We start from the raw sequence: 17,812 nt of genomic DNA, 5'->3' as shown, positions 1-17,812 counted from the left end.
GCATACGCCGCAGCCTGCTGATACGTGAGCAATATTACTCAGACTACAAATGTAGTTCAAACAGAACACTTGCCTTCCCGGAAAACCACGTCCCTGCCTACAGATCTCAATGTAGAATCTGTAAATAGAGAGTAAAAGCTGGGTGATGATAAAGGAAGCAGTCACCTATGGCCATTTTCCATTCAACTCAGCTCTAGAAACATTTTGGTATCTACTTCTCTGACAACTGTCATTATATTCTCAGTGAAAAACAAAAATCACACCAGAGTCTCGGTTATTTTGAACACTTTTAACACAGAATTCAGCCTCAATGACCTTTCAACTCCAAAGAGAATGCACGCACACTAGTTTTGAGAAGTAATATGCGTATATTGTATCCTCTTACTGTTCTTAAATGCGACAAATGCAACGCTCTACAGAATTGACACCCCTAGCAGAAAATCACTTAAACAACCTCCCTGTACTTTTCCTTAAAAACAAAGATTTGTAGTCGTGGTTTTGTCTCTTGCAGAGGAGAAGATCTGTGTCAACACTTTGGGAAAAAGACATTTCACTTTGAGGCGACCTCACTAATGGCACAAGTTTACAGTTATTTGTGTGTTGTCAGAGGAAGTGAGTCGTCAGCGGCTGAGGTCGACAGAGTGCCTGAACAAGGGCCTGTGCTGCTTTGATGGATGCGGGGAAGAACACAGTGAAGTGATGGCGAGGTCCCAGCTCACCCCGCTACACCTGCTCTCAGACAGCCCATATAGCAGAGAGCTATCGAAGACGGTGAAGCCTCAAAGTGCGTCAGAAAAAGAAAATCAGAAGAACAGAGGGGAAGAAGCGAAAGGATAAAGTGGGATGAGCTGCTGGTGAAGTGGGCTGGTCGTGCGTCCAACCCGGAGCCTCACACGCAACCCAGGGATGGAGGAGGAGGAGGGATTGTAGAGGAGTGGGGGAGAGGGGGAGCAAGAAATCAATATTTCCGTGACGTGGCCACTCAAGCCACTGCCAATGACAGCAAACATCATGAAAAGATATGGGAGCAGGGAAGGAGGAAGAAATGAAAAAGATAAGAAGAGAACAGTAAAGTAAATGACATCTGAAGCTATTTCCTCCAGGGCCCTGCCGAGTGTCGAGCCTCGAGGACTCGGCGGAGTTATGGGCAGAGTTAAATTTCTATTAGCTCGGAGAGGAAATTTAAGTTCTCTGTCTCTGGAGGAAGACTCGAGCGGAGACGCAAAGTGCCCCCGTTGTCATGTGACGGATGACACCAGCACGACCTTAAAAAGAGTCATGAGGTTCACCACTAAATAGTTAGTGTCGGTGAAAATGGTTTAAAGTAGGTGGAAGACATTTAAGAGCATGATGTGTTAATTTAAGGCGACGAGGTGGCGGAGCTTTAAAGCAAGCAATTTGTGCGCGCGGGTCAGTAAAGATATCAAGCGGCGATGGGAAATTTTACTCCTAAGAGCGACTGACACCTGAATGTGGGCCGTGATGATAGTGATGGTTGCAAAATGACTCATCATAGTTTCACAGCTCACAATTAGACACGTTTTTAAAGGCCGTCCTGATTGACATCCTGCAGCTGCAACTGTTATGATGCTTTAAAAACACCTGATTTCTTCATCCCTTCTCATGATCAAAGGAATCATTACGTGTTGAGTCCTTCTTCTCTCCAGCCTCTTCAGCGATCTGAATTAAAGCACATTTTCTTTGTTTCTTTTTAAAAGTTCACAATCAACCATCTGCACATTTTTCTTACAATACCTGAAACACAATGGTTGAGCAAAACTGTTTTTTTGTGGAGAATCCACTGTTGTTGTTGTTGCTGGCGTAACCGCATGCATCTCCTTCCTCCTCTCCCCGCTGTGTTGCCCAGAGGCATCTCTGAAACAGATAAAACATCTTGACTTAAAACAGAAGCAGGAGATGCTGCATGACTAAGAATGTTGTTTAAAGCCTGATGTAACCTTGCTTTGTTAAGAGGTGGTTGTAATATGTTTGCTTTGTACTCACTTTCCGTTCATTTTTTATGCATGTTTATGCAAATGTGTACTATAGCATGTAGCACACATGTATGTTAATGTAATGTGAATCTGTGTATATTAGTGTCTATGCCGTTTGCAGGCAGTCTGCCTTTGTGTACATTTTCAGTTTTACTGTATATACACATGCGCTAAAGTCCATTTATTTACATACAGCATGTATTTATGTAGCTTTTCTTTCTGCTTCGCTGCTTTTAGACCATTTTTCCTTTAATGTTTTGCGTACTTAATTGGAGCTGCAGGTCTTTGGTCCGTGTGTTACTATTAGTTTGACAGCCCTGTGTTCCCAGGGGCTTTAGCAGATACAGAGAATCTGTGGACCTCGGTGATCGTCTGTGTGGTACAATACCACTTGGGTTGGCTGTGTTGTTGTTCCAGTTTTGTTGTTCCATTTATTTTCCAAGGTTTACTTTATATCACTGATCTGCTTTATTTCTTCGTATAGTGCTGATGGGGGGGGTGTCATATTATATTCATCACTAACTGAATGCATATAGGCTGCGTGATGCGATGCATACAGTATAAGCTACTGTAACTGCACAGCTTAATTCTGTGGCTTTACATGTGTAATGTTACAAGAGCTTCCAAATACACATATAACCTCAGCTGAGGATCTATATTACCTGTGGATCATCAGGAAATAATTAATGACAGCCGATTTAAAGCCAAAACACAACCTGGTCCCGACTAGGGCTGTGACGGTCATCGCATGACTGCAATATCACGGTTATGTGGTGCTAACTGCGGGGTGGACCAAGTGACCGTCATTATCGCACTTTCATTTTAGTTTTAAATGTAGACCCAGTAATGTCGAACAACAAAGTCGTTTTAAAAGTCACAGTAATCAGCAAAAGAAACCCGGCTGTCAGAGCACTGCTGTTTCAATCCTCTGCGCCGACGAGCCTGCGTGCAGACTCGCGACATGCTAGTTTAGCCGCTACCACAACAACTAGCCCGTCACCACGGATTTCACTTCATCGATTCAGGATACAAACTAAGTAGTGAAAATAGACTCCACTGCTCGTGCTGTGTTACCTCATGTGGATGATCTGGGGAACGCGCCGTACTGAAAAAGACAAAACATACTCCAGCAGTAGGCCGAGGCGGCGGTTAGCTACCAAACCGTGGTTAGAAAAGTTCAGTACCATCACAGCCCTAGTCCTGACCAGGTTATGTTTTTTGCAGAGTAAGTTACAATGGTGATCTTGCCAGGTTAAAATAGGGAAGTGTTGAAGCTTTAATAGTTTTTTTGTTTTATTTTATTTGATCCTAAGAAAAGAAAAATAATTATATTATTAGAGCAAAAGTTTTTATAATTTCTATAATGTTTTGCAGTTCTTCTTGTTATTTACACTTTTAGCAGCGTGTTTTCAATCAGTGATAAAGTGCAGGATATATAAAAGAAAACACTTCCATGTACCTGAAACAAACGTGCAGGAAGATGAGTCAAGTCATAATTTAAGTTTTTGATCAAATCCCTAAAATCCTTTGCTTCTGTTACCACCTGCCTAGCGCTGAGGCCTCCTATTCCCTGCTAAATAAAGCAAATGTCTCCCCCCAAACAGCGCCGTGCATGCACACGCTCGGCCCCATTGTTTCCTCGGCTGTTTTCCCACTGCGTTTTGTGTAATAGAGGGGGGCCTGACTTTGATGGAGCAGGTGATTTTAGGCTGTGCCGTTAGCAGCACAGAGATAGAATATCTTCCTAAAGCCTACGGATAGCGCTTTTTATGAGCCGCTCATTGCTGCAACTACATCAACCTGTCCAAGGCCGCGGCTGCACCGGGGTCTTTAACACCCTTCCTCCATTACCCACCTCTATCATTCCCTTTATCATATGTGTGTGTGGAGCTGTATTTTTTCCTCTCAGATATGTATTGATATTTATTAGATCAGACAAATTAAATATATTGAAATGTGCTGCTTATGACCAAAAAGAACACACACACATGCACATTAATATGACAAACATGGGATAAGACAAGTGCTTAAATGGCCAAGTGCAAACTTCACACACTCTGAGAAACCCATCAGCCTGACACACACACACACACACACACACACACAGGCACCCTTTTACCGGAGATCGGTGGTGGGTTTTGGCATTTAACATCACCATCAGCTCTCCCCGCTTCATAAAACCCTTCCCCAACCTCACAACCACCCACTTACCGTCACCACGGCGCTCTGCTCGCTGACCCCACATCACTAAATCAGTAATATTTCACCCTTAGATCAACACATCCACGATAAGGCGGGGAGGGGGCAGAGGGGAGGGGCTGAGGGGATGGCAGATAGAAGAAAAGATGTGGAGGATGGGGATGCTATATCAACAGCAAAGCCAAATTATTGCCAATCAGATTTTATTCACAGCTCAACTGCTAGACAAATTGCAGCTCATGCCGTTTGCCATGGGTCAGGGCACTGCGTAATTTCATTTTAATAAGTCATTTTCCAGGGCGCGATGACACCGCAACACTCGCTAGTACACATGCTTGAGAACACACACACACACACACACACACACACACACTCCCACATGGCCTCACACTCAAACGTATCAGCGACCTCTCATACAAACAAGCCTGCGCGACCATGTCTGGGGGGTTGATATTTTATGGAGTGAAAGAATTGGATACAGCGGCAGTGATCTTGAGAGTGACTTTAGTTAGAGAGAAGGGCGATACATGTGAAGTGGAAACATGATTGGAAAGGTTACACAATTTTCCTCCTTGTTGTTTTTGTTGTAATTGTATTTTTATTAATCGGCCATCAGGAAAACGAGAAACAAAAGTCATTTTTTTATCTTTTCATGTATCACTTCCTTTTTACTAAAATGGGGTTAAAGTTATAATCTCGAAGATTTCAGTTTCGTTCTCTTTGGCGGCACTTATGGTGATAAACGGTAATTGCGGGAGCACACTTCCCAGATATTCAGACAGTGTCGCATGTGTGACGTCCACGGTTGGCTCCTGTTGTAACTCTTGATTTTCTTCGCTGACGGTCGCTTTCCTTTTTAGACTGTTTGCCTTCATCTGAGCGTTGAATTTGTTTCTTTTTCTTTGGATTTTCACTTATTTTTGAAGTTGTATCTGTAGTCATCGATCTTTTCTCTGTTTGTTCAGCCAAAGTAGATTACTGCTTACTTACTTACTTACTGCTTACTGATTACCTGCAGAGACCGGAAAAGCAGCCGCTTAGCTCCGCCTACCCTCTCTGGCAGAGCAACCACTGCTGGGTGATGGAAAACGTGTCACTAACTGGGCGCCACTTGTGATTTTTTCCACAAAAGTCACCACAGACGGCCAGTCTGTAATATTGCAAATGCAAAGGCTTTCATCAGTGGATCATGGGCTCAATCACCATTGTGTTACCTCATTCGGCGACATTAAACATTTATTTAAATGAAAATCTTCCAGATTAGTACTTTAATAGATACATTTTTGTGTGAATTTAAATATTGTACTTTTATATAAAACACACAGTTCACACTTTCACCAACATTTTCCATACCTTTCTCGTTAGCACCTTCCAAAAGCAAATAAGCATTGCGCCCTGAAACTGCAGGTACCTCGAATGCATAAATACCAAATTATGCCTGTACATAAAACTTGCCAGGATTTTGTCTCGGGGCGTTTGATTTCTTCCACAGATTACTCCGCACCCATCTGCTCCATTACAATTCTCCACAAGGTGTGAGAGGAGGCAAATTGATTGGATTAATATATTTCTGGGCAAATAAACAACTCGTGCCTTGGGGGGCTTTTCCGCGCAGCATTTCTTTAGAACTCCTCAGGAATCAAAGGCGCTAATATCAACGGCTGCCATGTGGAATAACATCAGGCACTCATGAAAATGCAAGTCCCATATATATCAACATCAAGAGGAGACCTGCAAGAGTTACCGTGTCAGCGAGGAGATGTACAGTCAAATCAAATCCCCGGTGCTGCAGCTGCAAAAAAAAAAACACTTCTAAATAGACCATAAAGTCTTGATAAAAATGTGCAGTGGATTCAAAGGCTGTAGCGCCGGCTGCCTGTCATGTTCATAACCGGCTCTTTGAAGTCGGCTGTCAGTGGTCGATGCTGAACCATCTTCAGAGGTGCGTCAGTGCTTTTCCCCTCCTGTTCTTTCAAGTTCCCCTCCAGCGGCCAGTTTGTGGGGCGATGTTCGTTCTGAATGTGCGGTTGCTGCTGTGGAGATAGGCCTGGTCAATCCTCCTGTCAGAAATATCATCCTCCCAGCAAAGACATGTTTGCGTAAAGTCTAGCCATCCTTCAAAGAGAATGGAAGTCTGGAGGCGGGCTCAGTGGGGTGCAAAACACGGGGTCTCCAGACTCAGAATTTTAATGTACTGTACTTCTGTTGCTGCTTTTTATATCGAAGACAAACTTGGAAAAACATAAATTTAAATTGTTTTGGACCCACTTGTAAGAGCAGTACAACAAAGCTCATCACACATACAGTATATCATCGTATATACACCTAAATCTTTACTGACTCCATTTCCTATTTGCCTCCTGCAGAACATCCAGAACCAACAAGGATGTAAACAGTATATTTGATCGTCCAGAAACAGAAATACTTGGTCAGCACAGTCAAGCATGACGTCCAGCACAAATACCACCAAGTCAGGAAGATACAGGCCGCAGCGAGGAAGAGGAGATAGAAGCGTAACTAAAGATACAGCCTGCAAGTGGAGAGCAATAGCCCTCCATAGATAGAGAGCCCTAAGGCTCGGAGATAGGCCCGTGGCTGTGGAAACATTTGTGACAAAAAGGCTGACATTATCTTTTAATTAGATTCACACTGTTTACTGGCTTGTTTGTACTCTCATTTATACATTACCTGATATAGCTTTCCTTTATCTCATGGAGGGGTTGTAGAAGTAGATGATGCTGGTGGGGTTGCTTGTGACGTAACTTTTTTTTTTATAAGTTGCATCTGTTTTGCATACCAGCTACCAGCTAAGCACCTGACTTATAACTCCTGCTGAAGTCATTTTTAACCATCTTAATGCTCCGAAAAGAGGAAATGCCGCAGACGACAGAGAGCAGACCAATTGATCTTCCCGAGCGTGTGTGGGAGGTAGAACTTCACAAATCTACTCCTCCAGTTCATATGAAATATTCTATAATGTGATGTATGCGCACATACATCAATTTAATGGAAGATGCAAATTTCCTCATTAAGGATGGAAGCACGAGTCGCTCTTACACACAGTCTATCCATAATTAGCTTGTTCCCCTCGCCGGCCCTGAAGCATTTACTATAATGCTGTTTGAGGCCAACAAGCTCGGTTAGCCTCTGTCTCGCTGCCCTGTTTGAGATTATAAATGCGGCTAAGTTTGCCAGTTAGACTTCCACAGATGTATGGCAGTTTTGAGGTGTGCATTTCATACAATGTTCTCGGGCTCAAGTTTTCCAAGCAGGTGAAAACCACTTTCTCTTCTTCAAGACTAAATCAAAGTCACAGCCATTATCACCACACCACCTGTGTCATAGCACTTATTATTCTAGATGACAAGAGGAAGAGAAGACTTGACAAAAGGGAAAAGAACCATCAAAGCAGCTTTAAAAAAAGTTCCTCACAACCAAGAAGACTTTCTGTACCCTGCACAACAGAAGCGTGAATCATCTCTTCTCAGCTCCTTCGACTGTTAGTGACACTGAGCTTCAGCTGATTGGTGCTAGTTGGAAAATACTTGGAAAACACCACAGGGGCACTTACACAACTTATTTGTATTAAAGAACCATCAAATTCGGTGTATAAGACGCACTTTTAATACATTTTTTCCATCTAAAAAGTAGGCTGCATCTATGCTGGTGCGACCATTATACCAGTATAAAATGCAGAGAGAGGTATTTAATTTTGTTACGGTATTTTACCCAGAAGATGCCACTATAATCTCGCCAAAGGACGAGGAAGACGAGAATGGCGGCTGCATGATCGCCAGTGTTGCATCCTCACAACAATCAACGCTACCGTAGGCTGAGGCTCAACTACCGCACCGGTTGCTTGCAGGATTGCAAACTCGATATAGTGAAAACAGATAGGTGTTAAAATAACATAATAGACACACTGCGTCTTATATTCCAATGCAATTTATATGGATTTTATGGTAATTGTTCAACAATTTGAGGAATGTGCTTTCCTTTCTTCTTCTTTGAATATCAAATATAAAGCTGTAGCTAGCAAAAGACTGTTAGCTTAGCATTAGTCTGGAAAACGGAGTGGCAGCTACTTTGGCTCTGTTCAAACTAAAAGATTATCCACCAATAAATATCAAAAGATATAAACTGTTTAGTAGTGTGGCGGTAGTGTTGTACACAGGCAGACAAGCTGGTATCACATGCTGCCAGAATTTATGCTATGCTAAGCTAACAGACCCCCGTCAAACATGACAGGAGTATCAAACTTCTCATCTAACTCCCGGCTTGTTCCCCTCGCCGGCCCTGAAGCGTTGGCTGTTTCAGGCCAACAAGCTCGGTTAGCCTCTGTCTCGCTGCCCTGTTTGAGATTATAAATGCGGTAAAGTTTGCCAGTTAGACTTTCACAGATGTATGGCAAACATGACAGGAATATCAAACTTCTCATCTAACTCCTGGCAAGAAATTGAGCAAGAGCACAGTATGTCTTTGTATGTTATTGCAGAGCTGCTTTTTGGAATTTTTGGAAATGTGGCTTTTAATTGAAATCTGTGTTGACATTTGATTTATATAACATTTATCAATCAATCTGTAGCAGTGAAACAAAAACCGTTAGGGACCCTCATTTTGATTTGATGCATGTTTGTTATTAATTAATTAATGTATTAATGTAATTAATTCTAATTATACAGTCAGTTGATAACATTTTCTCAGCAGACCAACAATGAGGAGATCCTGCCCCAGGCCATTTCAAAATACCAACATCTTGCAAATCTGTGCTCCAGTTGCAGAACTGTACTCACATTCTGGATCACTGTTGCTAACAAACGGAGATAGCAACAGTTTGAACAGGATTTTTTCAGACTCGTTGCCTCTTCAGCTGTCTACATCTGCTTTGCTGTTGTCTCCTTCATAATCTCCCACCAAGCTGTGCTGTGATTGAGGTGTCTTTTACTAAGACACGTCAGATCTTTCGCAGATGATACCCTGTTTTATCTCTGCTGTTACCTTGTTCCTGTGTGGTTTCCTTCCCCAGATCCTCTCTTACATTAAACACAGCAGAGGTGGTCTTATGTTAAACTCTGCTCAGCTCCGAGCTAATGTTAACGCTGTATTTAAAATGTACATCATGCCTTCACCCTGTGCTGACTCCACACTTCTTTATTTTCATTTAGTCTGTCTACATCGCTGAAGCGCCATGGCCACACTCATGCGTCTTCATACCTGTCGAGGTACGAAGATGCATGCGATATTTGAAATAATGGCTGTGGGTTAATGAAAATGACTCGGAGGACCCTGAGTGTGCAGGATGGAGGTTGGGTTTTTGATTGCATTTTATCACCGCCTTAATATCTGTCAGATATGCTGAGACACAAGAATGCTCTTTGCTGCTTTTCTCATAGAGATATATCACGCTAACCCTTTCAAAGTCAGGATCTGAGGTCATGTTTTTCAATGCAAATGTTTTGGTGAGCCTTGAAATTCTTGCAAAAATATGTGCAGGTAGAATAACATACCCTCACACCAAGCGTCCTTGTTCGAGGTCAGTCTTTCCACAGCTCACAGGTGAGGATTTCAGATGAATTTCTTGCATTTATTTGGTCAATCTGGCCTTCTTTAGTACTTTTAAATAATGCATTTTTCTGCATGTGGTGAAGGGATAAAGTGGCTCTTAACGTGAGCTCCCACCCAACACAGGGCTCTCCCTGTCAGGGGCCAGGTGAGCCGCCTCTGAGCACGCCACCGTCGCTGTGGAGGTAACTTTCATGCTCCGCTGGGCAAACATTTTCCAGGTCACATTTTTCAATTACACTGAGAGGCAGGTCCCACAGGCAACCAACCCCCCCACCCCAGAGCAACAACCACCCAAGCACACACGCCCGCGCGCACACACGCACTCACATAAACAGACTAACCTCGTCACCCTTCCCCCTTCACCATGCCGTCACACATACAGCCTTATGTCCATGTTTAGCAGCACAGCATCTTTACCTTCAGCGCAAATCCTCAAAACACACAAACACAGCTTAAATCCTGGGAGAAAGGGCAAAGTGTGTAAATACAGGATACTCCAAACAACATATATATAATTTGGACATGTCCAAGAGGATTCCTCAACTTCAGCATGAGGTATCTATCTCCTTATCCGGACACTTTGAAGTCTCCCCCTCTGCCCGTTGCCTCAGGCGTGTGCTGAGATATGAGGAGAGTCTGCCTCATCTGCCTAATGCTGCTTGTGTAGCTAATAGGCCAGAAAACACTGCTCTGCCAGGCCGCACACGAGCACTTTAAATGATTCATCTTTGGCTGTCACCAAATGAGAGCGACTTGCAACGCTCTGCCACTCTGTCACTCATGATTCAACCTAGCTAAAGGTGTTAAGGTAGTTTAAAGGGTGGCAAATAGTATTGAGGAGGCTTGTTTATTTAAGGTGCACAAAAGCTAGCTTTGGCTCTGCTTTTCTGCTATGACTTGTTTCAAGGGTAAAGAATTGAATTGAAACCATGAGTTGACTCTACTATAAAGTGTTGCCAGTGTAGCAAAAGCCTTTTTTGGGTTATACCATATGCAACTGCACTGTTTTAGCAAATTAGCAAGACTGAGACCCTACAGCCATAGTCACAGCTCTGAGTAGCTGTCTTGTACACACAGTGGTTCTTTTAGCTAAATGCTAACATGCAATACTAACAACACACACAATGACAATGATGACATGTTTTGCTGTTTTAAAGGCTACCGTGTTTACTAGTCAAGAACGTTAGCATGCTGACTGGCACAAAACAAAATGTACTGCTGAGGGAAAAATATTAGCTGTTATTAAATATGTGGGTTATTTGACTTTAAACCAAAGGGTTGAACATAAATGTGTGTACCAAATTTATTGCAACCCATCTTGTGCTTATTAAGATACTACATTCAAAAAGGCAAGCCCCCCTATAGAACAAAATCATTTATCAGGATACATCTTCTGGAAACCATGAATTGGCTTGGAAGTTGGTAACGTGGCTAAAAACACATCAGTTGCAGTGAGTGACCCTTACTTATGATAAAAATAGGCATTGTAGTATCTTGATTATATCCGCTTACACCATCCTGATGCATGAAATACTCACTTGCCCCAACAAATATAGAATTTACTGTGTTGCCCTTTAGGAATAATGTTGGTTAGACTTTTATTTTGTAGTTTGTTTGAAGACGTGTAAATGGACTGTACTTATATAGCGCTTTTACACTGCATGTCACATTCAGACACTGATGGCAGCGGCCTAAGTGCCAATCTCCAATCAGATCCATGCCCCTTCATACCCAATGGCTATGCCTTCCCTTGTCTTTACAATTATTTACATGTATTTACACTGTGTTTGGTCAGTAAAATGGTGAGGCTTTGTATTCTGTGTGTTAAAGTTTTCACTCTGTGTATGTAGATTTTAAGAGCCACAGCGAGTAAAGCCTACTACGACGAGTTTATCTAATGGATAGCTGCAGCTCCCACGCTGAAAAGACAATGTATTTACTCCTGTTGAGTAATGATGAAATGAAATCCAGTATCATGCTGTTTAAGGAAATTATCAAGCAATTTTTTTATGAAAGCAATAACTCATGAACTGTTTTTAAAGTTTCATATTTTCAAGACGAACAATGAACTGAAAGCGGCACATAGGCTTTTGAAGTTGGAATGCACATTGTTGGTTTTGATCTTTACATGGGATTTGTTGACAATAAGAACAAGTAGTAGAATCAGATTCATCCTTGAAAGCCATGCGCATTAATCAACCTTCCTGTATATGTGCCGTCTGTAACCAGCAGGATGTCTTTCAACTCTAATCACTGGGCGTGACTTTAACAACCTCCATCAGTCAGAGCCTTCAAATCCTCATGAGGAACCGACGGTGGATACATTAATACACTCACAAAACTTGACAGTGTAATTCCCAGGTATCACACAAACAAATATAGAGACAACACAGACTGGTGCAAACAAAACAGAGCCATTAAATACATTAAAGATGACACACAGAATACCATAAACTCACAGCAATGCATCCACGCTCAGAATAACACATCAGCTGTCAGAAGAGCAGCGTGAACTCCAAGTTAACTCCTTTTATAAAATTCTTTCAAGACAGAGCGAGATCTAAGAATCACAGGATAGATCCAGAAAGGTACACATAGCTGAAATAATTCCATTTAAGTTGTGCCAACAGAAAAATGGTCATTGCTGAGCTCTCAGCGGTGATGTTGTGTGAGACTGTGCAGGCAGAGAGGACAGGACTGCAGGCTACCTGGACCAGAGCCAGGGACAAGGGGTCAGCGGGGTCAAAGCAAGCTGGCATGACTGGTGAAAGCACAAAAACAGATACACACATCTACAAACACACACACACACACACACACACATAACCTGATTAAAAACAACCCTGTGGAAGTGATAACAATCCCGGCTATTTACATGAGCAAACACGCAGAACATCTTTGCCCTCCTCCCTTCATTGTACTCTTACGGTTAATCTTGTTCAGCAGCGTGATGATTATGATAAGTCTTGCTGTAAAATTTAAATGCAAATTCACAAGCGTCTTCCCTGACAAACCTCTTGGCAAGAAAGAGTCATTATATTCTTCCGGCAGACGGAGAGAAACATTTTTAAAAGAAAATACATTAAATCGCAGACATAACCAATTTAATTTCTGCCGCCCGCCAGACTTTGTCACACTTTCATCCATCTGTTTCTCTGCAGTATTTTGCATGTGGACCCATCAAAACCAGAAGCTACAATGAGCGTGACACTGTCATACCTGCTGGGTCCCCCTGAAAACACCTGCTAGCTCTCAAGCTAACATGAGCAAAATAAGTGTTGAGCTCGGGTGTTTTTTAGAGCTGTTTCCTGTCTAAAATGTCTGTTGACAATCCGCTCCTGTACGCTGGGTTTGTCACAGGACAGGTGTCTCAGCACAGGTAGTGTGGAGCATCAGCACCACACAGGAGTGTTAATTAGACACACCAACAATAGCGTCAGGGGTGCTGCGACTGACGTATGAAGCCCCCACAGCGGTTAGCACACACCGAAACGTTTTCACTCTGACAGGATTTCCGTTCCCGAACGCACCTGAGTGCCTATCAGAGAGGACTTTTGAGGGATTTAGAGACGGATTGGCCTGCATGGAGTAAAACATACATACTACAAAATGAAATTCAAACTGACTTGGAGAACAGAGCCGATGTGTCAATCAAAAAAGAAGAGGCTGTTTAAAGAGAAAGAGAATCGTTAAAAAGAGAGAGAAAGCTCTGACAGTGAAAAATGATACCCCTGGTCCAGGTGATAATGTATAATAAATGCAGGCAAAGTTCCTGCGATAGCCTGATTCATTCTTCATCACAAGGGAGGCAGGATACACAGGGGAGCAATCTGAGCGAGTGCTTGCTCATTTACTTTGTCTTAACGAAGCAGGGAGAGTACACCACACAGCCGCCCAGGGACGGAGACGCAGGAAAAGCTGCACCGTTCTATAAATATGCTGCGAGCAGAACTCAAAGTCTACTCGCCCTCCTGTCGTGTTTGTTTCTCCCCCCTTACTTTGGTGTTCCCGGGCAAATTTGACCGGTCTGTTTTAACTGCTCTTAAATTAATGCAAAAAACATTAATCATCACCAAATACCTTTTTAGGCTGTAAACAATGTCTCAGACTAGTGGTTGACATGAATAATTGCAGTCAAAGAATAGACATTGAAAATGTATTCCATTTCTGAGACATCCTCCTCTATCTGTCCTGTTGTTCAGTCTGAAATGTGTGGTTCATGCGTCGGTGTGAATGGGGATCTTTTCCATCTGATGGATGAACATAATCTAGTGTTACCCATTCATTTCCTACACAGCGCTCATTTTTGACCTGGAACACCAAAGGTGTTACAAAGTTGACTAAACCACTGAAAAATCTATGAAAATGGTGATCAGCAATTTCATATGTTCAAGTGCCTAGTGTGGAGGATATCATGAGACCTTGAGGCAATCAAGTGTAAAACACAATATTTATGATTGATGAAAGTTGTAAATCGGTCAGATTTGACCCGAACATGACAGGAGGGCTAGCAAACATTCAAACAGAATAGCCCACTCTGTTATCCCTCTAGACCCCGTGGTATCTCGGAGTAGTCATTTCACTATAGAGCCCGGGTGTGCCCGCCATTTTGACTATGCCACCGGGAGCAATTCGGGGTTCAGTGTCTTGCCCAAGGACACTTCGACATGTGACTGTAGTGGTCAGGGATCGAACCCCCAACCTTCCAATTGAGAGGCGACCGACTCTACCTCTGAGCCACAGCCACCCCGCGGCTCAGTCCATACTTTGTATTGTAGAATCTTTAAGATGTCGTCAATAACCAGATCCAGAAATATACATCCTGACATTGTGATCTGGTTTTTTTCACTAGTTTCCACACAATATCCAATGTAAATCTACAAATGGCACCCCTAACTAAATATTCTTATCATTATAATCTTGTTGAAGCCATATGATTTTGTTCACATATTTACCATTGGAAACAGTGACTTCTAGGGAACAGTGTACCAAACAGACAGTAAGCTAACCGTTTGGTAGCAACTTTTACACAAGTCGCCAAAGGCAACCTTGTACTGCATTCCCCTTGTTTGTTTGAGAAACATTACTATTTTCTCTGTAATCTCTCTGTTATTGTGAAAGCCTAGCATTATCCAATGAAGGATCTGCTGCTGGAAGTGTACCTGCTGTTAGTTAGTTTGCTCAGTTAGCCGTGCAGCTAGCGGTACTGTTAAAGGGATCATTAGGATTAATGGACACCAAGTTGCATGAAATACTTGCTAGTAGTGTAGTGGATATAAAGCTATTAGCTTACTCAGCGAGTCCCGTGGTCGGAGTTCTGGCCGGTTTCCGAACGTAGAATAAGTAGTTCCGGCGAGAGGCGCCTTTTTTTGGCACTATTTTCTCTTTTAAACAATGCAGTATCACTACGCCTGTAGCAGGCCAAAAATGCACTTAGTAGTTTGGTCATTGCCCTTTACAAGGCTGAAGCATTTCTGTTGTGATGACTGGGTTTGCAGCCTTTTTCTGTTGGATTCGATTTAGCATTGTGGATTTGCAGCGTGTTTGTTGTTCATGTGTTTCAGTTTTCTGCAGCGCATTTTTTCATTTGCAGCATAGTTCCATTATTGTTTGTGTTTTGCACTTTTGCATGTATTTCTGAATTTGCAGCTGGTTTCTCCGCATGAAAATCTTTTTGGCCGTTACGGCACGTCTGCACCTTGGATCTTGACTCTGAAAGCCAACACAGAGAAATGATGGGAATTACACATTTTTTATTGATTTTGATAGTTTGGCACCTCAGACTCTTTGTAAAGAGCTATACATGCAACAAATTGGAATGAAATGAAAGATGAAATTGTTTTTAAAATGAATAAAACTTGTAATTGTCGACGTCTTTCTGTTTTGGATGTAGAGCTTTTAGTTTGGATGAAGTTGAATATGCTCTTTAAAGTGAACTGTAGCGTCTTTATCGTGCTGAGATATATGCGCTTATTTAATTGCAGTATTGCAGACTTTTACACACATGGCACAGCAACACTCACTTCTTACCATTTCCAGATTTACTCTCACTCTTCGTCACACACTGTGCAGAACACACACTAAAGCAAACATGTCGAGCACAGGGTGGCAGCGAGCAACACTCATCATCAATCCCGCCAGATCCACCAGCTGCTAATTGACAGCCGTAAGTGAATAGCCAGAGGAGGGGGGGGTATTTTTAATTACACACCACGTCTCCATGGCTACGCGGGCGAGAGGACAGAAGTCACGCCAACAGGTTGAGATGGAGATGAAGTGAAAAAAAGAGGAGGGGGAGGAGGAGGGGTTGACATTCTCATCGACTTCTGTCTGCTGAAATGATGTTTACCCTTCAGTAAACAATCATCTTCACACGTGTACACACACTTCATCCGCACCAACACGTCGGGCACACAGTCATATTGCTCAGGCTGTGTTCTAGCTGCTCTGAGATACATACGGACCCTGCACCCTCTTCATATGCTACATTACATGCTTTGCTGGTAATAACTACAGCTCTGGTGGTGTATTTATTGCAAGCACCGAAAGTCATGTTTGGAATCGCAGCGCTTTGTGATGAGGCGCGGCTGCCTGGCCCTATTTTTTCGTACGAATTTGCTCCCTCTTTCACGATGCCTCTGAATTAGAAGTCAAAACGCGGCACTGGCAACAAAAGCACTAATGCAGTCTGCTAGTCCACCTGCATATTCCAGTTCTTTCACTTCATGAACAAACAGGCGAAATTTGTTGCCTTAAATGTTAAGATTCTTTCTGTGCGCAGAAACAGGTAGGGCTTTTTCCCTTTTTTTCTCTCTGCTACTTATTCGAATCAGACGAAAAAAGGTGCAGAAGGCAGGTTTTCAGTGAACTTCACCCCATATGTGATGAATTTTCAGATTCCTCTTAGCCATAAAATTGAATCTATCAAGTCTCCAGCGCACCCGCTGCCCCCTACATTTCTCACTCCGAACCTCTCCTCCCTTGAGTTTTATCAATTTGCACAATCTGAGTGCTCCTGTTCAGCCGTGAGTTGTGACAGTTAGATTATCTATTGGGGAGATTTGGATCAAGAAAAAATGACTTTGGCTTTACCTAAAACGAACTCAGATATTACTAGTTTACTTTCCACTTCTACATTTTCAAAACAAGAAAGGACTATTAAATGCAAGGACTGTATTGGGAGGGAACGCGCTGCATGAGACACAAGCTAGATATGCCCTGCCGTGACAGATGTAGCTCATATCTAGCCGAGACTCCATACACGCTAATCCCTATTCAGGAGTGGAAGGTCCGTGCGAGGCAGCCTGCCTTTCACTCACAGCGGGGCCGAGCACAACTTGCCAGGGTCGGCTCTAATTGCGAGGTCCACGGCACCATATTTTTGCAAAACACTTTTCAAAGATGTTTCCTTGCAAGAAAGGTATTGAAAGGTGCATGTTTGAATAGTATGTGCTCTCCGCTCTCAGCGCTGAAGTAAAATCGTTTTGACTTCACACACCTGACATCGTCTCCGCTGCCCGAGTGCTGTGAACTCTGGGCTCCGAATGAACAAGCGAGGAAAGTGCTTTCCAGCTCTGTGCGGCGCTCTGCTGAAGACTGCAGGAGCTGGAGTTCACATCCCTGACCCTAGCCTGAAGATTTCAGAGCTGCCCAGCAGGAATCTGAGGTAATTATTTCCCGTTTTTAGCATATTTTCTGAAATAAGTCATGTTCTCCATTGAATTAATAATATTAATAAACACAACAGCACTGATTCATAATCCCTTAAAACGCATAAAAGGGGATGAAAGATAAGACCGAGTTCTGTTTAACAGTGAAACCCCGCATATCTCATTTTATCAGATTGACATAATTAGATTTATTTTGTTCTGTATTTTAACAGCAGCGAGTAAACGCATATAATGCACCAGTCCCACACCACACTCTTATCTCTTTCAGTTTCTACATTTAAAACGTGACAAAATTCACATAAAATCTCAGCATGCAGAGTTAATTGCTTTCTAGCCTCTTGTCAATAAATATTATAATCACACAAAGGAAATCATGGAATCAAT

The sequence above is a fragment of the Semicossyphus pulcher genome, unplaced genomic scaffold (genome assembly GCF_022749685.1).
Source record: "Semicossyphus pulcher isolate SPU_LCO1_2020_fin unplaced genomic scaffold, fSemPul1.0.p SCAF_3, whole genome shotgun sequence".
Classification (NCBI taxonomy): domain Eukaryota; kingdom Metazoa; phylum Chordata; class Actinopteri; order Labriformes; family Labridae; genus Semicossyphus; species Semicossyphus pulcher.
The sequence above is the reverse complement of the archived record's forward strand: the minus strand, read 5'-3'. Positions refer to the sequence as shown.